The sequence below is a fragment of the Natator depressus genome, chromosome 11, assembly GCF_965152275.1.
Source record: "Natator depressus isolate rNatDep1 chromosome 11, rNatDep2.hap1, whole genome shotgun sequence".
In the NCBI taxonomy this organism is placed as follows: Eukaryota; Metazoa; Chordata; order Testudines; family Cheloniidae; genus Natator; species Natator depressus.
This window is the reverse complement of record NC_134244.1, coordinates 31,736,435-31,759,369: the sequence shown is the minus strand read 5'-3', so window position 1 is coordinate 31,759,369 and position 22,935 is coordinate 31,736,435. Positions and strand designations below refer to the sequence as shown.

The window sequence follows — 22,935 nt, the reverse complement described above, 5'->3', positions numbered from 1 at the left end:
ATTGGGGTGGGCAAACTGTGGCCCTGGGACCACAACCGGCCCCTCAGATGTTTTAATCTGGCCCTCAAGCTCCCGCCAGGAAGTGGGGTCCAGGGCTTGCCCTGCTCCATGTGTGTTGTGCCTCCGAGCGGCTCCCGGAAGCAGTGGCATGTCCCTCCTCCAGCTCCTATGCATAGGGACTGCCCCCGCCCCAAGCTCCACCTCTGCAGCTCCCATTGGCCAGGAACCTCATTTCTGGCCCCACCCCAGAGCCCTCACCCTCTAACCCCCAATTTCATGAGCATTAATGGCCCGCCATACAATTTCCATACCCAGATGTGGCCCTCAGGCCAAAAAATTTGCCCCTCCCTGCATTAGATTATATTCCTCCTCCTCATGAGTAAAGTAAATTAGGGTGACAGGCATGCCAAAGTAGAGAACAAAAAAGCTTCAAAACAAACAACTTCAGCCTAAACTTTCTCCCCAAACTTGGCAGTTCCCAGGGTTTGCCCTTGAGGACCTTTGCTGTCACAGCTTTTGTTGGAGCTAACAAGATCCACCTATTATGTGCGTCAACAGAAATTATTTTAGTTTTTATACTTATCCAGGGACCGATAGCTTGCCACCCTGCTACAGACATATAGTTTATAAAAAACGAAACCAAATCTGAAACCAAATCTAAGGAAAGACAGATGTATACACACATATTTGAGATCAGTTGGATTGATATAGTTTAGTAGATAATTTAAGCAGTATCTAGTCCACTGCATTTTTATCATATTTTTTTCCCCCACCAGGGAACACAGCTTGAAAATTCATCTAACTTCTCAGTTTGTATTCATCCAACTTCTCAGTTAGTATTCATCCTTCACCTGATGATTTTGTAATTTACTCTTCATGTATCATATTTCACTACTTATAGAGCAGAATAGAAGTGTACAAACCTCCAGAGAAAGTTATTAAACAGCATTTCCTCAATAGTCCATTACAACTATTATAAATGACATGATTAATTTTTCAATTTGACCAAACCCTTAAAACATTGTTAATTCTCCATTCATTATACAAACATTTCTGGTCACAGAGAAACGAGAAAGAACAAAACCTTCTGGGCATGCAGCAAAGCCCATCTTTTTCAAGGCTGTTGAGTAGGGGTTGGTGAAGGCAGATATATTTATGGGCAGTCCTCTGTTTTATGTTGTGATTTTCAATTATGAGATACTCAGTTGGGGCACTGGATGCATTCCTACACTGGCTTCCCATTGAACAATTGAGATTTTTCAAAAGCTTCTAATTCAGCAAATTTGAGTGGATTTTCACAGGAATGGCAAAAGGCAGATCCCTGAAACAAAGGCCACACCCTCTGCCAAATTTAAGGTTCCTGTTCCAAAGCACGTCTCAAATGTCTCAAAAAAACAACAAGAAAACAACAAAAAACCAAACCCCAAACCCACAAAATGGTTGCCAGTTGGAAGAAGAAATTGATGATTGAGCCTGGTATTTTCTTTTATGTGGTTTTGTTTATTTACAAGGAACGTACAAAGTCCTGCTGCTCCGAATGCAGGAGGAACTAAAAACAAAAGCAGTAGTTTCTTAGCTTACAAGCCCAAACTTCTTTCAGCCAGCAATCCCCACTCAGATGCTTTCTCTAGGTGTCTCTCGGGACCACATTGGGCCTATAGGTTGCTGTTTGGCTTTCTTGCTCTGCCTTTGAGTCTCTCAGCTCGCTTCTCAATTGTCATTGCAGCTGTCATTGTGGTGTCCCCGTGCTGAAGGGCAAGAGCAACCTTGGCAAACAGATCCAGGCATGTGGACTTTCACATCCAAAAGTTCTGCAACCACCGTTCAGTGTCCCAAACCCGCATTACAATGTGATCCCACCAGTCATGGGCCCAGAAGTGGCTCTCTGGCATCTGAAACTGCTCCATGAATGCCACCAATACCTTGAATTGTTTTTCACTGTGTCCCTTAGCAGCCTGTGTTGGAAGAAATCATCTCCCCCATTGTGTGGTTTTCCCTGTAGCTCTGCAAATATAGAACTGTGCATCCTGTATTTGCAACTTTCATGAGACTAATGCAGAGGTCTGCAGGCTCCATGCTTCTGTTAGATGGTGGACATCAAAAAGTGCCAGGCAGATTTGTGGGACTTTTTAAAGAAGCACAAAAATTATGGTATATGGATGGCATTATGGGATGGAGAAGGTTGCATGCTGGGAACTTGACCCCTAGCCTCAGGAGATCCCAGGGCAAGTCATTCTATCCCACAACACATTGCAAAAATTTCCCAAAAGGCACTGCAATGGACAGTGGTGCATGCCACACTGGGATACCTACCTATGGTGCACTGCACTTTGCACTGTGCAGCTGATTCTGTTGAAAAGCGCAGCTGATCCTGTCCACCTATCTTATCTATTTAAGTAGATAAACCCACTTATCTATTTAAGTAGATAAACCCCAGCTACTAGGGTGTAAATACTGCCCTGCTACTCCCAGTCTTTCCCTGTCTCTCTGGGATTCTGAAGAGAGGGGCACTATTGGGAGGAAGGAAAAAGGTGCCATGAGAGTGGGAGAGTCCAAGTGGAGAGGCAGAGACAGCTCATGGTATGGGGATGAGGCCATAGAAATGAAGCCAGAGGACTCCCCATCTCACAGTGTGGCTAGGTCTTGGATTACCTCAATCTGGCCCTGGGCTGTTGGTGTAAAGAGTCAGCCTCCTGCTGCCTTGTCCATATTTGAGCTACTGAAGTAGTGTGGGACGTATGCCTTCAGTTTGTGGAGTCTGAACTGTTCTTGAAGTCAGAAGAGGAGAAGGGGGCAAAGAATAGAGACAGAAAAGAAAAAAAAATCAGATTTAGAGAACTCAGCAAAACAGTGAAATACAGAGAATAAAGGATGGGTCATGTCTCAGCATTGGCAGCAGTGGGGGATTTAAGACAAGTAATGGAGCTGTGATGGGGGAAGAAACTCATTAGTGTGAAGAAATGAAGAAAAAATTCAGGAGAATGGGGAGGCCAGTAAAGTGGAACTGAAAAATAGAATCTCAGAATATTTCCCTTAGTTACATGAACAGCAGCCCTCTGCGAAATACCAAAAATATATAAAATGCAATATGAAAAGCAACAAAAAATAGCATTTTTCTATTCAGATATCAATGGTGTGTGTCCTTCTCATCCCCTGTCAACTTAGGCTAAAGGTTTTAACCATAGTTTCTAAAATGGTGTGAACACACTTTGTCCCTCACTATACTTGCAAGGACAAAATGTGTTCAGCAATCTGTTGTCAGCAACAGATGCTTTTTGTACAGGAGGTAAGATTTAACTGTATTATTTATAATTTACACATTTTTAGCTTTGTTTATACTAGGAAAATTACCTATTGCTGACAAAAGGTGCCTGCAGTAGTTGCAAGCTGAGTTGGTTTTTAGTGATTTAAATACAAACACAGACGAAAAGAAGCTCATACCAGCACAGTTTCAGAAACCATCAGTGAAACCTAAAACCGAAGTTTCGTAGTGGAGTCAAGGTTTATGACAAATGTAGAAAAAATCTTCGAGGTTTTTCTGTTCCTTTTAAAAGATATATTGTGACAGGGTCAGACCAGATGGCTACAGGAGAGTAATAGAAGGCAGATATATTAGCCCCAGGTTAAGTAGGTCCCTTTTCCCTGGGTAAGGTAACAGGGAAGGTTCCAGAACAATCAGGAACCTTCTGGAGACAATTAAGACAGGCTGATTAGAACACCTCCAGCCAATCAAGAAGCTGCTAGAATCAATTAAGGCAGGCTAATCAGGGCACCTGGGTTTAAAAAGGAGCTCACTTCAGTTTGTGGTGCGTATGAGGAGCTGGGAGCAAGAGGTGCTAGGAGCTGAGAGTGAGAACGTGTACTGTTGGAGGACTGAGGAGTACAAGCATTGTCAGACGCCAGGAGGAAGGTCCTATGGTGAGGATAAAGAAGGTGCTGGGAGGAGGCCATGGGGAAGTAGCCCAGAGAGTTGTAGCTATTGCACAGCTGTTCCAGGAGGCACTCTAGACAGCTGCATTCCACAGGGCCCTGGGCTGGAACCCGGAGTAGAGGGTGGGCCCCCAAACCTCCCAACTCCTGGTCAGACACAGGAGGAGTTGACCTGGACTGTGGGTTCAGAAAAACGGCCAAACTGAGGGCCGCCGTGAAGCTCCAAGGTGAGCAAATCCGCCAATAAGCACAAGACTCACCAAGCTAGAGGAGGAACTTTGTCACAATATATATTTTTAAAACTAAAGATATGTTGGAGAGTTGATTTGTTTTAAATGCAACCGGCAAAGGATTGATTAAATATGGGCTTGTGCACTTTTGCCTTCTTTATGGTGTAATAAGAATATCAGAGGGTGTTTTAATTTTTCCCTTTTTTATTTTTGGAAATATACAGAATGTCCACTCCTGTCTTCCTCTGTTCTGCTTGAGGACTACAAAATGCATGGAGTCTTGTCTGCCATATTTTTGGCAGAAGCTTACAACCATTGAAGCTTTCACTGTGATAATGGCAGGAATGGATAATGGATGAAAACTCTAATGTAGATGAAGTTTCTGCAAACACCATGTGGTCTAATCCTGCCCAGAGCAGAATTCAACAGCAAGCTAATGATATTAGCTACAGGAGCCTTTTCTGCACTAGAACTTCCATTGTTACGGTCTTTGGAAGAGCTGCATTGGTGTTAGCAACAAGGGGAATTTTTTGCCAAAATTTTGCTACTGTAGCCTCAGAGGGTGTATATTATTAGGGCCACTGAACAGTGAAGTCAGGATGGCTTAGAGCAGTGGTTCTCAACCCGTGGTCCAATCAGCACATGGCTGTGGCCCACGTGACATCCACAGGGTCATACAGGTAGTATTGGATGAAGCCCAGAATGGTAAATAGGTTGAAAAACACTGACTTAGAGACTGGATTTGGGCATTTCTATCTGAAATGAAGACTGACAAATCTTGAGATTGTGTAGGCAGAAGTTTAGAACAGGACAGAAAAAACCCACATAGAATTTCTCAGGGAGAACCTGCAGAAAAACTCCCTTTCTCTCCAACTGGAAAGAAATAGGCAGATAGCTCTTCTAGGATACTAGCTAAACAGTTGAGCAAAACTACAATGGATCCGAGTCTGGAAGGAATCTGATTGTACACTTGGAGCTGATCATGTTCCTTTCCTGGTATGTGAAGAGGAGGCCCCCGGACTCCAACACACGATATGAGATTTTCACCCACAGAAATGAAGCAGAAAGTATCAATCCTGGGCCAGCAGAAAGAGGTCTGCTTATTGGGACACTCTCTCTAACAGGATGAAAAGCATCCTCTAGATCAAAGGGACTTCCTGCAAGAAGAAGATGAGAACTAATGAAATTCCTCATTCTGGGAAGTAAAACTAAAGTGAGAGGATGATGATGACTACACAGAGGAGCAAGGAAACTGGGGAAGAAGGATCCTTAAGGGATTCAGTGTTCTAATATCACATTACCTTTCTGGAGGTTTAGAGACCTTTGTACTTAACTGACAGACCTTTCCTTACAAAGACAAACTTTGAGATCCCAATTATGGTGCCGCTTGTGGCACAAACTGACAGTGGAAACATACGTGGATCTTCCCACGTGTAGTGATATAACAAGAAGAGACTCTGAGGATGATTCAGCTCAGAAGAATGTGGCAAAAGGATGAAAACCCAATGACAATTACTGTGACCTCAAGCCTTGTGCAATGAGACCCACTTTCTGTTGGAAATGTCACTACAGCTATGATAATACGGGAAGATAAGGCCTTGGCATCAACCACGAGGAATGGAAAAATGGGCATTTCCATGCCATGGAATGGTGGCTAATGGGCTATGTACACTTGTTCCCATTTCTCAGAAGCCACATCCTGGATGACAGAGTGCAGCACTGAAGCCACTCCAGGGAGTTTGTAGGAGGGAGAAAGAATAAAATCAGCATGGCTCAGGAAAGGTCGCATTGCCAATGCCAACACTGCTCCTGCATCTGTGTTCAGACAGAAAAACTGACCATGGATACCACTACCCAGGTCTTGGTGTGGATTTGCAGAGACTTGTGGCCTGCATTTCCTCATCATAGAAAGCCTTGGTGGGGGTACCATCAAGTGAGAGAGGTGTCTACTGGTAGAATCTCTCCGAAAACAGGTGGGAGAACTACAGGAAGAGCTGGCTAGACTGAGCACATGAGAAATTCACTGAAAACATCCATACAGAGAACTCCAAGGCTGAGGAAGTAATCCAGCTGGAGGGGACTGTAGTAGCACTACCGGGGAGGAAATGGCTTCTTCAGAGGGAGGAGGCTGGCTGATGGTTACTTCTGGCAGCAGGCCGTGCTCCACTTCTGTTCTCAACCCACCATCCATAGAGAGAAAAAAATGGTATGCTGCCCTGTCAATGAGAGATGAGGAATCTTTCCCAAAGGTGGAAGAGGAGAAGCCATGTACCATCAGTGCTGGGAACATTATGGCCACCACTCTCAAGAGGAAACAAAGGGTGGTGGTGGTGATCGATGACTCCCTTCCAAGGATAACATAGGGATCCAGTGCTGGCCTGACCTGGTATCCTAGGAAGTTTGCTGCCTGCCAAGAGTCTTTATCTGACACATTATGGAAGGATTGGTGAGGATCATCCGACCCAGTGACTACTACCCTATACTGCTCATCCATGTGGGAACTAACGATACTGCGAGGTATGACCCTGAGCAGATCAGAAGTGACTCCAGGTCTCTGTGAATGAGGGTGGAGGAGTTGGGGGAGCAGGTGGTGTTCTCATCTATCCTTCCAGTCAAGGGTAAGGTCCCAGCCAGAGACAGACACATTCTGGAGGTGAATGCATGGTTGCACAGATGGTGTCACCAAGACTTCAGCATCCTCAGCCATGGGATGCTGTTCTAAGAAGAAGGACTGCTGAGCAAAGATGGAGGTCCGCTGATAAAGGAAGGGGAAGAATATCTTCAGATACAGCCTGGGTAACTTAGTGAGGTGGACTTTAAACTAGTTTGGTGGGGGCAGGAGACAAAAGCCCACAGATAAGTCCAAAACATGGAAATCTGGGTGAAGGATCCGAATCTGGGCAGCAATCATAACAGGGACAAAGAAAAGACAAGAGGGAACACACAGGGGAAATCTAATGAACATCTTAGATATCTGTATACTATTGCAAGACATATGGGGAATAAACAGGAAGAACTAGAAATACTAGTGAATAATCACAATTACAATATAGTTGGCATCTCAGAAAATTGGTGGTAGAACTCACTTGACTGGAATATTGGTACAGAAGAACACAGATTGTTCAGGAAGGACAGGCAGGGAAAAGAGGGAGATGGCATTGTCTTGCATATCAAAGATGTATACACTTGCACTGAGGTTGAGATAGAAGTGGGAGGCAGATGTGTTGAAAGTCTCTGGGTAAAGATAAAAGGGGTAAAAACAAGGGGTTACTACAGACCACCTAACAAGGAAGAAGAGATGGATGAGGCTTTTATTAAACAACTAAAAATCATCCAAAACACAGGACTTAGTGATGAAGGGGGACTTCAAACTAGCTAGACATCTACTGGAAAAATAATACAGCAGGGTGCAGATTATCCAACAAATTCTTGGAATACACTGGAGACAACTTTTTATTACAGAAGGTGGAAAAAGGGACTAGGGGAGAGACTGTTCTAGATTTGATTATGACAAATAGGGAGGAACTGGTTGAAAATTTCAAAGTGGAAGGCAGTTTGGGCGAAAGTGATCATGAAATGATAGAGCTAATGATTCTAAGGAATGGTAGGAGGGAAAACAGCAAAATATAGACAATGGACTTCAAGACGGCAGACTTTAGCAAAATCAAAGAATTGGTAGGTGAGATCCCATGTAAAGTAAATCTAAGGGAAAAAAGTTCAGGAGAGTGGGCAGTTTTTTGAGATTTTAATTGGAGCATAAGAGCAAATTATCCCAATGTGTAGGAAAGAGAGGAAGTCTGGTAAGAGAACACCCTTGCTACACCAGGAAAAAAGTGGAAACTACATCAAATTAGGAAGGCTGAATATAACAAACAACGCAAGCATGTACAGACAAAATTAAAGAGGCCAAGGCACACCATGAGATTGAACTAGGTTGAGACATAAAGGGCAACAAGAAAGCCTTTTACAAATACATGAGAAGCAAGAGGAATACCAAGGACAGGGCAGGCCCATTACTTGATGAGAAGGGAAAGACAGTAACAAAATACACAGCAATGGCCAAAGTATTAAATGACTTTTTGGTTTCAGTTTTCACCAAAAATGTTAGTAGTGATTGGATGGCTAACCTAGTGAACATCTCTGTAAAAAGGTTGGATCTGAAGCTCAAATAGGAAAAAGAGTTACTTAGACAAGTTAGGTGTCTTCAAGTTGACAGGTCCTGATGAAATACATCCCAGAATACTTAAGGAACAGGCTAAAAAGATCTCTAAGCCATTAACAATTATTTTTGAGACTCGTGGAGGATGGGACAGATCCCAGAGGACTGGAAAAGGGGCTGAGGTCCCTATCTATAAAAAAGGGAATAAAAACATCCCTTGGAATTATAGACCAATCGGCTTAATTTCGGTACCCTTGAAATAATGGAGTAAATAATCAAGCAATCTATTTGTAAGCACCTAGAAGAAAATAAGGTGATAAGTAACAGTCAACATGGATTTGTCAAGCACAAGTCAAACCAACCTAATATCTAGAGCCCTACCAAATTCACAGTCCAGTTTGGTCAATTTCATGGTCATAGGATTTAAAAAAAAAAATAGTAAATTTCCTTATTTCAGCTATTTAAATCTGAAATTTCACAGTGTTGTAGGGGTTCTGGCCAAAAAAGGAGCTGGGGGTGGCACAAGGTTATTGTAGAGGGGGTGCAGTACTGCTACCCTTACTTCTGCACTGCCGCTGGTGGTGACACTGCCTTCAGAGCTGAGCAGCTGGAGAGTGGTGGCTGCTGAGGGCCCAGCTCTGAAGGCAGAGCCACTGCCAGCAGCAGCGCAGAAGTAAGGACATCAAGATATGGTACTGTCACCCTTCTGTGCTGCACTAGCAGGGCGCTGCCTTCAGAGCTGGGTGCCCAGTCAACAGTCGCCACTCTCCAGCTACCGAGCTCTGAAGGCAGTGCAGAAATAAGGGAGGCAATACCGCAACCACCCCTAATATAACTTTGTGACACCCCTTGCAACTCCCTTTTGGGCAGGACCCCCAATTTGAGAAATGCTGGTCTCCCCCGTGAAATCTATATAATATGGGGCAAAATCACACAAAAGAGTGTCAGTGACGTGTTTTTCATGGCTGTGAATTTGGTAGGGCCCTACTAATATCCTTCTCTGATGGGGGGGAAGCAGTAGATGTGATCTTTCTTGACTTTAATAATGCTTTTGATACTGTCTGACATGACCTTCTCATAAACAAACTAGAGAAATATAGCCTAGATCAGAGGTGAGCAAACTACGGCCCGCGGGCCACATCCAGCCCATGGGACCATCCTGCCCGGCCCCTGAGCTCCCGTGGAGGCTAGCCCCCGGCCCCTCCCCCACAGCAGCGCTGCCGCACTGCGCTGCCAGCGCTCTGGCCCGCCGCTCCTGCTGGGCAGCGCGGGCAGCATGGCTGTGAGCTCCTGCTGCTCTGAGCAGCCTGGTAAGGGAGCGGGGGGGTTGGATAAGGGGCAGGGGGTCCCTGAGGGCAGTCAGGGGACAGAGAGCAGGGGGCGGTTGGATGGGGCAGAGGTTCGGGGGGAGGCAGTCAGGGGATGGGGTCCCCAGTGGGTGATTGGGGTGGGGGGGTCCCAGGAGGGGGTGGTCAGGGGACAAGGAGCCAGGGGGTTGCCTGGGACGGGGGTTCTGAGGGGGGCAGTCAGGGGGTGGGAAGTGGGAGGGGACAGATAGGGGCAGGGGCCAGGCTGTTTGGGGAGGCACAGCCTTCCCTACCTGGCCCTCCATACAGTTTTGCAACCCTGATGTGACCCCCGGGCCAAAAAGTTTGCCCACCCCGGCCTAGATGAACCTAGTATCAGCTGTGTGCACAAGTGTTTGGAAAAGCATATTCAGTGAGTAGTTATCAATGGTTCATAATCAAGCTGGAAGGTCATGTCTAGTGGGGTCCCGCAAGGATCTGTCCTGGGTCTGGTTCTATTCAATATCTTCATAAATGATTTGGACAATGGTATAGGGAGTACACTTATAAATTTGTAGAGGATACCAAGCTGGGAGTGGTTGCAAGCACTTTGGAGGACAGGATTAGAATTAAAAATGATCTTGACAAACTGGGAAAATGGTCTGAAATAACTGGTCTGAAATTCAATAAGGACAAAGGCAAAGTACTATACTTAGGAAGGAATAATCAATTGCACAAATGCAAAATGGGAAATGACTGACTGGGAAGGACTACTGGGGGATAAGGATCTGGGGGTTATAGTGGTTCTCATACTAAATATGAGCCAACAAGGTCAGGAAGTCAGACTAGATGACCATAACGGTCCCTTCTGACCTAAATATCTATGAATCTATGAATGTAATACCGCTGCAAAAAAAGCAAACATCATTCTGTGATGTATTAGCAGGAGTGCAATAAGCAAGACATGAGAAGTAATTCTTCCACTGTACTCAGCACTGATAAGGCCTCAGCTGGAATACCATGTCCAGTTCTGGGCACCACATTTCAGGAAAGATGTGGACAAACTGCAGAAAATCCAGAGTTAAGCAGTAAAAATGACTGAAGGTCTAGAAAACATGACCTATGAGGAAAGATTAAAATATTGGGTTTGTTTAGTCTGGAGAAGACTGAAGGGGGATATGATAACAGTCTTCAAGAACATAAAAGGTTGTTATAAAGAGGAGGGTGATAAATTTTTTATCCTTAACCATGGATGACAGGACAAGATGTAATGGGTTTAAATTGCAGCAAGGGATGTTTAGGTTAGACCTTAGGAAAAACAAATTACCTAGGGAGATTATGGAATCTCTGTCACTGGAGATATTTAAGAACAGGTTAGACAAATACCTGTCAGGGATGGTTTAAATAATACTTAGTCCTGCCTCAGTGCAGGGGACTGGACTAGATGATCTATCAAGGTCCCTTCCAATCCTACATTTCTATGACTCTATAATTCTGCTGAGTTCTTGAGGATTAAATATTGGTTGTGGAGTGTCTCCACTCATGTTGTAATGTGCCTTGGGAGGGAGAGAAGGACTATTTGGGCTTTTTGCAGGGGTCAGAATTTGGCTTAGGATCTTTAATGATAAAAGGAGAAAGGGAACAGATCCAGGTAATATATCACCATTTTCTCGAGTATGGTATGAGTGTGAAATGGATGTATTCACCATCAACTACTCCCTGCAAAACTTCTTTGTAATTTATTAATTTATATCTCAGATGTAATTAATAACATATTGTAGTGTTCTATACATCATATTTGCATAAATAAAGGTAAATTACAGCTCTGTGGACAAATGCCAGACAATACTACATCAGTGTTTAAAAGGTGTCTAGATCCTATCATAGTTTATAAAGAAAGGGCCAGATATTTACTTCTCATAACATTCTCCAGGATTTCTCTGGATCACTCCTTTTCAAAGAGCAACATCTCCAACAAACACTGTTTTAAAAGCATAATGATTTCAGACAGTTTGATGTTTTCTCACTTGCAATCATCAGTACTGGAAATGAAGGTTACTCAACTGTCTGGTAACAAATCAATGACATTTCTTCTGGGTTCAATACTCTCCTGCTTTTCATCCATGCATTTAAGACATCTCAGACATGCATTTCACAATGTTACTGGGACTTCAGACATCAAGTAAAAATAAAATTGAAACCAAAAGTATCTTTTGATTTAAAAAAATATTACCATAGCAATTGATAATTGTGAATTGTTAACAGAAAAATTCATTACGGTCATAGATTTCTACCAAGTCTTAACTCTTCAAATATAACAAAGAATACACAAGAATGTTCTCAAATGATAAGAAATGGTTGTGATTCATACTTGAGAGTTTTTACAAAACCTTTGGAAACATAATCAGGCCCAGCTTCTTTCAAAGGTAAAGATGCAACATAAAATGCAGGAATTTAACTGAATTGTATGGAGGAGTGTGGGAGCTTTTTAACCTATGGTTTACTAAATTAGTTAGAAAATAAAGCATTCAGTGAAATGTAGTAATAAATTAGATGAGGAGACAGAGTTTAAAAAAGTTATTTCAGTGAACCACAGTAGAATGAAACAACTATACAAGAATATTCATTCCTACTTTTTTTGGTCTGTCAGGCATAGAAATTCAGAAAATAACGTGCAGTTTGGGAGTGTTCTGGGATCCCAACCTTTTGTAGTTCCCTAGGCGGTGTCAGTCGCAAACACCACCTTGTTGAACATGTATCCAGTTATGTACTTTAGACCTTTCCCTTTGGTTTTGGACTTTGTTACTATAATACAGATTTTTGTGACTTCTAGAAAACACTACTAAAATGTGCTCGACTGGGCTACACTTGAAGACCATTTGAAAACTACAACTGTTGAAGAAGGAGGTTACTTACCTTATACAGTAACTGGAGTTCTTAGAGATGTGTCCCCCTATGGGTGCTTGATGTCAGGAAGTATGCACACCTGTGTGCTCTTGACTGAAGCTTTTAATTAGCAGTGTCTTCAGGGCCATGCCTGCGCCCTAGACATCCTCATACTCTGGTATGAGGGTATATGGGCAGTGGAATGGGAGGGCAGACCTGCCACCACTCCCATCTCTTTTCAACCACAAAAATGTGGTAAAACGATTACGAGGCAGATGGGAAGGAGGGTAGGTAGTAGAGCACCCAAAGGAGGACACAGCTTAAAGAACTCCAGTTACTGTACAAGGTAAGTAATCTCTCCTTCTTTGAGCAGTGCCCCTATGAGTGCTCCACATTAAGAGATTCCTGAGCAGTATCTCAGTTACGGAGGACGGTGTCGAGTAGGCAGATTCAGTACAGACCATAGAACAGTATCATCAAAAGCCACATCATATCTGTTTAATGGGATTAGGCACAGGGGTATTGTAAAATGGGACCCTACCCCTACCCTAAGTTATTCCTGTGGGATGGGAAACAACCAGTCTTTCATGACCCCCAATGTTATCAAGAGGAAGAGTCTGGGTGTAGTTTCCCACCTGTGAGAAGGTAAGACACTAGTAATTTTAGGGGACTTTCTTCCCCTGGATCTACCTAGTGAGGTTACACCAGCAGGACCTTGCCTACTAGGTCCTTAGAACACTCTGGAATTGGGTTTAAGGCTGCAACCAAATTACCAATTACCCTCCCTTTTGAGGGACATCACAGCTGCTTGTGAGATCCTGGGACTGAGTTTCAAAAGTGGAGACTATGGTGAAGGAGCTTCCAAATTGCCTCGCCCTTTCGTCACAGTACCTCCTCCCCAGTTGCTCCTCTTACCCACGTCAGATGTGTCTATGAGGTGGGGTGCTTCCAACCAGTTACTAGATAAGAGTTAACATACTCTTAACTGGGGTAGTAGCTATATCTTGAACTGAACTGTTTAAAATGGGGCACACACAAAATAGCAGATCAAAATCAAAGAGTTATCTTTCCCAGGAACAGCCTAAAAACAGGAGAAAATTTGTTAGCCAGCTTCAAAATATACTAAGCAGGTCAAAGGTTTTAAATATACTAAAGCAATCCTTATACTCTGTAGGTATACATACAACCCCCTCCATCCTTTAAACAGTAAGTCTCTTTCTCCCCAGTAGGTGTGGGTGAGTGAAGACCCACCTCCTAAGTGGGTGAATGCACTTGCTGAATACTCATTGGGGGAGTAGTCTGCTCACCGACCTGACAGTCCAGTGTCAAAAATGGGGAGAAAAAGAGAAAAGAAAAAAATATGTCCTCTTCTGACCTTAGGACTACCCGGCCTGCTGCAAGGTGGGGTTGCCTTTGTCTGGTGCACAGCTCATGCACATCTTTGCCTTGGGACTGGACTGGGAAAGCCTCCACAGATCTGGCTGCAGTTACCCCACAGGACTCTCCAGCCTCTCCCTGGCTCAGAGGCTGCTAGGAACTCCCCAGGCCGATTCTATTTACAACTCCCTGCCTGGCTGGTCTCAGAGCAGTATGGGGAGAGGGGTTACTGGGATCCCACAGCTTGGCCTCCTCCCACCTACTCCATTTACTCTCCCTAGCTAGGGTCTCTGTGACTGTCTCTCATTCCCTTTACAGCATGTCTCAGACACTCCCTATAGGCCCATCCTGTTTCTAGTACTGTTGTTCATGCCCCTTTATGGGGTCCTGCTTGGCTTGGTCTGTCACTGCTTCACAGTGGATTTTCCGCTTTCTGTACTGACCGTCTCTACTGTACTGTTCTGAGCTTGCTGGCTCTCACACACGTGTTGTTGTGTCTTTAGGCAGCTCCCCTCTGGCCTCTCACACTGCACTTCCCCTCCTGGCTTCTGGCCACAGCTCCTCACCCTCTCTGGTGCTGCTCTCTCTGTCTTTCCCACAGCACACACAGAGTCCGGGACAAAACACTACAATTAACACACCTTCAAAATCCACCAACCATTCACAGCCTCATAAAATACCAGTACTACTGCCCCTTTACAAACAAGCAAACATCCCCCACCTCCTGTCCCCAACAATCCATCACCCAAATGAATCAGACTACATAAAGTAGAAGTCTCAATTTATGATTTCTGTCACCCTCTTCATTCACTGACAGCCATCTCTCCCAGGCAGAAGCAGGGCTTCCTATCACAGTAATAATACGGGATAAGTAGAAGGGACTCAGTTTGTTGATGTTGCTACTGGCTGGCTCCCCTCTTGAGAAATTTTACACTAGTTCTCAGATTTGAATTGTCAGTTCATGGCAGAGCTCTCTTAGTGGATAAGTCAGTAATTATTAAAAACTGCATCTGGATTCTAATATATATAATCTGGATTTTGTACTCTTATGGATATTTTTCTACTGTATAAGACCCAAAAGCTCCTGAAATTCACAGGATAGCCCAACCTAGTGAGAGGTAAGTAAATTAAAATAGAATAGATTAGCCTGCCATTTCCAGGTGTCTAAGAAAGTATCTACACACATACTGTCTATGTGTGGGGAACTTGAGGACAGAAAGAGGAATTTCTGAGTATGATCAGCAGAGCCCCACCTGATATAGTTAATGCCTATTATGGAGGTTAAGCTGGAATGAGTCAAAGACTACACTTAGGAATAGTTGTTGCAGAATGCCTAATAAAATGTACTGCACTTACCAAAGAAGCACAACCCCCCTCCCCACCCAACTGACTAGCCTCTTTGACTGCAGAGCTTAAAAGGGCACCAAAGCAATGGGTCAGCAGCAATGGAGGCTGCATTCAGCTAGATCAAGACCTTTGTCACTCCTGCACTAAATGTTTCTGAATATTTTGAGGTTATTTTAAAAATAATTTATTTTCATATTTTGATTATTATAAATGATTTTGTACATTACTTATTTTATTTAATACATGTTACTATTTGATTAACCTAAAATTGATAAGGAAGTGATCAACAGCAGGCAAATGTAGTACTGAATACAACTGATAGAAGGATGGTCACATCACTCAATATTCAATTTACTTTTGAAAAAACAGAAAAACAACTAAGGCTGCTATATACATTTGAATAAAATTATATGTACTGCTTTAAAGATAAAGTGCTTAGGGCTAAAGTTATTTTGAAGTGCCACTTAACTATTTAAGATGAATACATCAAACTGTTTTATGAACAATAGCCATTTAACTAATATTTAAAAAAAACTAGTTTTTACCCATTGTCAAATACAAATTAAGGCCTTGATCCTGCAAATTCCTGCATGCAGGCAAGCCCTCGTACTCATGTACAATCCCAAACAAGTAAAAAATAAATAAAATAAAATAATAATAATAAAAAAAAAACCAAACCCCCACACCTCTGTATTTGTACTGCTTACGACTGACCCATGGCTCACAGGAGGTGGGGGAGAACATGGATAGGGTTACCTATCATACGTCCGAGTTTTCCTGGACAAAGGCTTTCTTCAGTCTCTGTTCTGTGTCTGGGGGAGATTTTAAATAGCAACAGGAAATGTCCAGGGGTTTTGCAGAGCAGACAAGGTGCAGCTCAGAAAGAGCCCTGATTTGTCTGCTCCCTGATTGAGGCCGTTATCCCCTTGCAGAGAACAGTGTGGGAAAGGGACTGGCCCAGGTCATACAGATGGGAAAGTCAGGAATAGAGAGCCTGATCTCCTGACCCAAGCTCTTCGCATTCTCCTGCAGGCTGGCCCAATGCCACGATACGAAGAGATTGCATTCTCGTATACCCCACTGAGCAATGACTCATTCTGAATTTGAGTGAATGAGCTTCCAAAGTGGAAGCAATTAATGTGGAAAGAGACACCAGATAATTAAGAAAACTTGTGTTCTTCCCAAAGTTTATCAGTGATATTTATCCTGAAAAACCTCAAGTTAATTCAAAATTCCATTCAAATGTAGATAAACCCAGAGAATGCCAATTTCTGTACTGTCAGCCTAACTCATAAGAGTCCACTAAATTCAAACCAAGCCCTGTCCTCACGACATCAACCCAGAGCCTCCACAGCCTGTCCCCTGCCCTCATGCTGACCTTCCCTACTGCCCCTTTAGCCTGGCCATTTGCTTTAATCCTCACCCTCGTCTTCCCATTCCCTTCTCTCCCCCATTTTCCTTCCAGCCCTTCTAGCAGAGCTGGAGCCTGCTCAGAATGAGCCCTGCCCCAGGACCCTCAGACCTAGTGGCCCACTCACCATTGGCTCCAGTCTCATGCAGAACCTGTTACTGAGTAACTCACCATAGACATCTGTTCCTTCTTGTGAGGGTTGAATACAGAGACCTCACACCCCTTGTGTTCACAGCAATTTCCTTCCCATTTCTTTGTGCCACAGGCTGAGAAGGGAGCAGGTTTTCAATTAACAGAGTCCAAGAAATTGGGACTCCGTCTTCCCAGGCCACCAGGTACCAGTATATGCCTGCTACTTTCTGAACGCTCCTCCAACTAAACTCCTAATGACTTTGGCTAACAGTAAACAGAGTGATTACAGGAAGATAAAGCTGAGACCCAAGAATCTTAGTGGACAGCCCTGTCCCTTCCACCTTGCCCTCTGAAACACCATCGTTAGTAAATACTAACCCTTTTAGTCCTCTTTTCCTTTTTGTATGTTAAATTCATTCACACATTAATTATTCTCAAAAAAATCTTTATGGTATTAGCAAAGAGTGTGTTTGAATAGTAAGGCCAGAGTGTTGGTTTATAACCTACGAGTGACCTGTATTCAGGAACTGTGTGTGATTGAGTGTTGAGCTGTATCTAATTATCCTCAGCATCTTCAGATGTGGGAATCCAGGTGTCCAGGGAAAAGACACCCTCAAACTACAAAAATGTCTACAGAAGTATGTAATAAACAAAACTGGGTGATTGATAAGGGATAATTTTTATGGCAGATGTTTTCTGTAATAGATGAAATAATGGCCCATTGAAAGATGTTTTTAACTCATTAAAAACTGTCCGTTTTTACAGCTCTTAGAAATAATGACCAGATTAGAGATTCCTTTTTACTCATCAATTAGGTAAACTGAGCACCATAAAAGAAATTTAATCAGTAATGTCAAAAACAAAGAATACATAGTGAAATTAATTATGGGGAAAAAATTTCTCTCCAAAAAGGAGTTTGTGTCTCATACCCTATAAAAAGAACAAAGGGCTTGAAAACTAGGTTGGGGAGTGAAAACTGCCATCTGTGAAAACTTACCAGTTATAGAGGGGAGACAGAAAGAGGCCAAGTCTTTACCTGACACCAAGAGTGATGTCTCTCTTCTTTCAGTATTCTGTATAGTACTATACTAATCTCTGATTGATAATATTTGATTAAATAATTCCATTTGAGCCTGTTATTTGACAGTCTTGAATTGTTATTAAATTCAAACATGCAACACCGACCTGAACCTGCTGATTCAGCACTATCGATCCATCCCTGTGTGATGCTTTCTCAGGGTGCCCAGAACCAGGAGCCAGTGTTACCCCTCTGCCTCAGGCAGAAAGAGTTTTGCTGGAGTTTAAACTGTGTGCCAGCTCCCTGACACACCAGTCTGTCTGCCTCCTCAGCACACTCCTTGAGACTCTGCTGGTCTTAAAAATGCCTTGCAGGTAACATTCAGGTCATCCCAGTTCCCAATCCCCCATGAAGAACGTTCCTCCTCAGCATCGAACCCATCACTGACCCCGTTTAAAATGCTTACTACTCTTAAAACAACATGATGTATTGAGCTTAAATAGTCAGTATAACTTTAGCCTGCAACATTATACATAAAGTATCTAGGGCCTTTTGAGGTCAGACAGAGCTTGAAGAAGAGCTCTGTGCAAGCTCAAAAGATTGTTTCATTTACCAACAGAAGTTGGTCCTATGATAGACATTATTTCACTCCCCACCCCGTCTCTCCATTTCTATAATTGTTATTTGTTATCTAATTAGTCTTTCAAGGTAAATACGTATCAAAGTAATTTCCAATTCCTTGTGTACTGATGAAATCTAGAACCTCCACAAAGCAGTTTATCAGAAACCCACACCACCTTTTTTGTTTACGTTAGCAAAAATGGCGAGGAATACAATAGTAGCAGAAATATCATGGTGAAAAGATCCTTAGATATCACTTGCAAAATCACCTTTTTCTTTCACTTCCTTGCTCCTGGAAAGTTTGCTGATATTCATTTCATTGTTTGCAAACTTCACTTTATTTTGTTTTTTATTAACTGTTGATGCTTAAAAATGAATCCCAGAGACTATAGATTGATTTAGAATCAATAACCGCTCCTAAGCGTATACTAATTCTTATTGCTCTAGCTTTTGTAACAGCATTAAAAGTATGCATTATAAATGAAATACACCTTGAAAATCATAGTGCTCATATCTAGTTTTGAATTAGTGTTGTAGTTTAGGTAAATGATGTTACTAATTTTTCCACCATAGGGTATTTAAATCACATGCAGTGGTTATGGTTTTGTCCCATTTTGAAGGCTCAAGAAAGGTCTGATATCCTTGAATTGTTTAATTCTTTATGGGGAGACTGTGACAGAGACACTTGTCTCTTGTGAGTGTCTCCTGTTAGCTGGGTGCGATGCTGCAGGTTCTTGTCTGCCAAGTGCTGCCCGTAGGTTGTTGACCTTACTAGATGGGTCTTCAGTGGCTCAGCCCTCCAGCCAAGTCATGCAGTCTAAAATGAATGAACTCCTTCTGGGGTAGCAAAGAGTTCAACACACTGTCTGCCATCTCCAGGGCCTTCACCCCATCTCTGGGCCCCTTTAAGTCCTGCCTTTCACTTGGGTTTTCCAACAGAGCTTTGTCCTTCCCAGGCCTTAGACCACTTTGCTCTTAGGCTGATTGGGGAGTGGGGGGCGGGGGAAGGCCCTGGGCCCGGTCCCTACCTGGAGTCCCAGCCCAGGGACCCTGCACACAGCAGCCATGTACTGCTTCCTTTAGTTTACTGCTGCTGTTCCCTGGGCCTTTTCCCAGGTGGCCTCTTTCTCTTCACCCTGACTTCAGGGCTGAAGTTCTCAAATCCTCTTCCTCCTCCCTGCATGCAAGTACCTCCAGAACATGTCTTCTCATTCTCTTCCTGAGCTCCTGGACCAGCAACAAGCACCCCATACCTACTCAGACCTGTATCTCCTTCTAGCAGAGCCTGCTGGGCCCTGATTGTCTGTGTCTATGCTGCCTCTCTAGGTAGGCCTCGAGGACTTACCTTCACTGCTCCTTTCCTGAGGCAGGGTGTGGTAGGACCCAGGGAGCCTCCAGCAGGGGGCCATGATGGCCTCGTACACCCCATCACAGAGATATATTAATGTGGCACAGAACATGCATATTTATTCCTAGGTTTTACTATTTTTCAGTATGCCCATGAGTCCTACCAATGATTTGAACATAGATGTACAAAACAGTTAAGTTTACATTGATACAGCAAACTTCCAGACCTCCAACAAAAATCTTTAATAAGGCTGATAACAGAAAATTTAACAATACTGCCAAAAACCTAAGTGTCTTAACTATCTCTAACACAGTAAAATTCCTTTGTATGAACATGCAAGTTTCTATATCCAGTTTGATGCCAAACCTTCCGTACGGTTACCTAGTTTAACAAAAAAGGAGACTTTTAAAATTAATTTTGAAAGAATGTTTGCATCTGAAGAACAGATGTTAATGTCTGAATGATCTGAAAGATCATAATGTCTGAATGATCTCCTGCAATGTCCCTCAATTTTAAGCATTCTGCAGAAAAATCTCTCCTTGGATATTTGTTTCAGTAAAATAATTGTTTTGATTAATTGATATCTTTATCAACTTTGCTACCACTATTTTAGGAATATTACTGTGCAATGTGTGCTTCAAACAAAACTCACACAATTTTCATAAACAACTCTGCACTAATATGAATAATGGGCTACTTTGGAACTCGTAGGAAGGATCCTTACACATCAACACAAAAGCAGATTCTGTATTTAGTTCTGGATATGGTTTCTATCTCCAAGTTTTTCTGCCTTTTCAATCACCTTATTGTATCACTTAATATTGTTTTTAAATAATGGCAGGTTCCAGTTATTCAACATTCAGCAATTTCTCCCCAGATCAGGTTGTTTTCCTGCGAGAAATTTTCTTTTCCTGAAATTTCAAGTTTTCAGAATTCAGATTTTAAAAATTTTGGATATGTTCTAGAAACTATTTGCACAGTCAAAGGCTTGCCTTTATCAGTGTGCCAAAAATCATAAGCCAATACCTCCTAGTGAAGAAAAAAAATCCAAACAGATAAAAAACATTCACTCTACATAATTCTTAAGTTTATCTGGAATAATAAGAAAATTTGCATCTATCCCATACCATAAGAAATGACACTGGAGAGTAGGATTTCATAACCAATTATGCTAGAACATATGTGCTGTAGTTAAAGACAGTAAACCACTGGCGATAGGAATCCTTTTAAAAAAAGGGAACAAACATAATTAGTGCTGAGAGATTGCTAATGAGACTGAATTTATTTGATGGAAAAAAACCAAGAAAACCCTTTTACGCATATGAAAAAATGCACACTTGTACTTCATTACAGAATGAAGGAAAGTGTTAAACTGAGAGGCACAGTATAATAAGAAATGTGATGAACACTTTGAAGCACTAATTAACAATGCTGGGATTTATCTGAAATTTAAGAGAGATCATAGCATTACCCAGTAGACCTGTACTACAGACATTTTTCAACATGTATCATGCTATGTGTAGGCAAGAATATATTGATGAGGCACTGCTAGGGTGTGGTTTGCCATCTATAGCTCTGTATTTCTAGGTTTTGCAATTGTTAACTGAATAATTGAAATTATTGGATATTTTTGCTTGAGCACTTTACATTATTTTTTTAATATACTGATACTTTTCAAAATGTCATAAAAAAATCTCTGACCTTCTACAGTCTATACGGTGGGTTTTTCAAAAGTGCTTAGCATTGATATAACTCTGCTCTAACTGAAGTCAATGCCATTAACTTCCACAGGGGCAGAATTAGCCCAACACTCAGCACTTTTGAAAATCCCACTTGTAGTTTTTTAAAAAAAGGAGCCTGAAGAATCTATGAGACTCAAGGTCACCTTTCTTAAAGCATCCACTTGAAATTAATTAAAACTGAAATGAATAGATTTATTTGAAAATTCTATTTTTACTCACAAATTACATGCTGTAATTTTGTGAAAGATTATAGTGTATTCTTCATACAAAATAAGATTGAATTCCTTCTATGACTGAAAATCTGAACCCATCCTTAACTTTGCAGTTCAGATGTATCCAGCACATATCTGATACAACATGACACACAAGCTGAACTCATTTTAGTTTAAGAATAATTAAATAACCTGTCTCCACTGGTAGAAAAAGCTCCTAAATCTGAAGGATAAGGAGTTTATATAGCTTAGGATATTTTTATTACCAGTTAACATGAAGCCCTATCAAGTTGTTATTGTATTTTGCAGGTATTTTAAATTGAACATTAAAATTTTAAATGGAAGAAAAAAATTGCATAGAAACAGAAGGGCTGTCAAATAGCAGAAACAAAAGCAGTTAAAGGAAAGTGAAACCTCTGTGGCTTTCTTATGCTCTTCTAATGTCTTTAACTCCATAAAATCAGCACGTAAATCATCTTTACATAAATAATAAATCATGTGTGTTTATTTTTTACTTGGCAATTTGTGCTGACAAAAATGGAGCTCCTTTGTATGATGTGACCACAAGATGCTGTGATTTATTAAATGTACAACCAGGTGTACTTACTTTCCATTTAGTGCATATAATGAAGTGAATATTTGTAGGAACATAACATTTTTAAAATAATTTCACTAGACTGCAAATGGAACATTTTGTCATATATCAAGCAATTTCTCAGAACATCTTTTTCCATGACAGTACTACATATTACAAAAGAGATATGCAGTCCAAAGTTTAGCTTCACATTCTGATTTGAACAATTGAATTGGTTACACAAAAGGCCAAGAGCCCTCTGATGCACACTGGACAACTAAATTTTTAAGCTGTCATAGAAATACACATCTAAGCAACTAGATTTAAGGCAATTAAATACCTCTGGATTTATGAATAGAGTGATGATTTAGACAACTGCGTTCTATTTTAGACAATGGAAGCTGATTTTTTAAAAACTAGATGCAAGAGAGTTTAAATTTTCATTGTTTAATTGCTCCAAAACAACTGATGCTTATTATCTCTCATGATATATTTAGAAGTGCACTGGCATATTGATAAGCATAATACATTTCCAGATGTAGTTGGCAAAAGTTGGAACATCTGTAGCTGAGACTCTAGAGCTACAGTATATACACCATAGTCAATCAGTTAAATAACTTACCATAGCTGTTGGTTAAGGTAACATTTCAACAACCTTTCAC

General features: G+C 41.9%; 1 protein-coding gene across 7 annotated transcripts in view; it reads right to left on the bottom strand.

Moving 5' to 3' along the window:
- Positions 1-22,935, bottom strand: part of PKP4 (plakophilin 4) — a 242,935-nt gene that overhangs the window by 31,160 nt on the left and 188,840 nt on the right. The window lies entirely within an intron of this gene.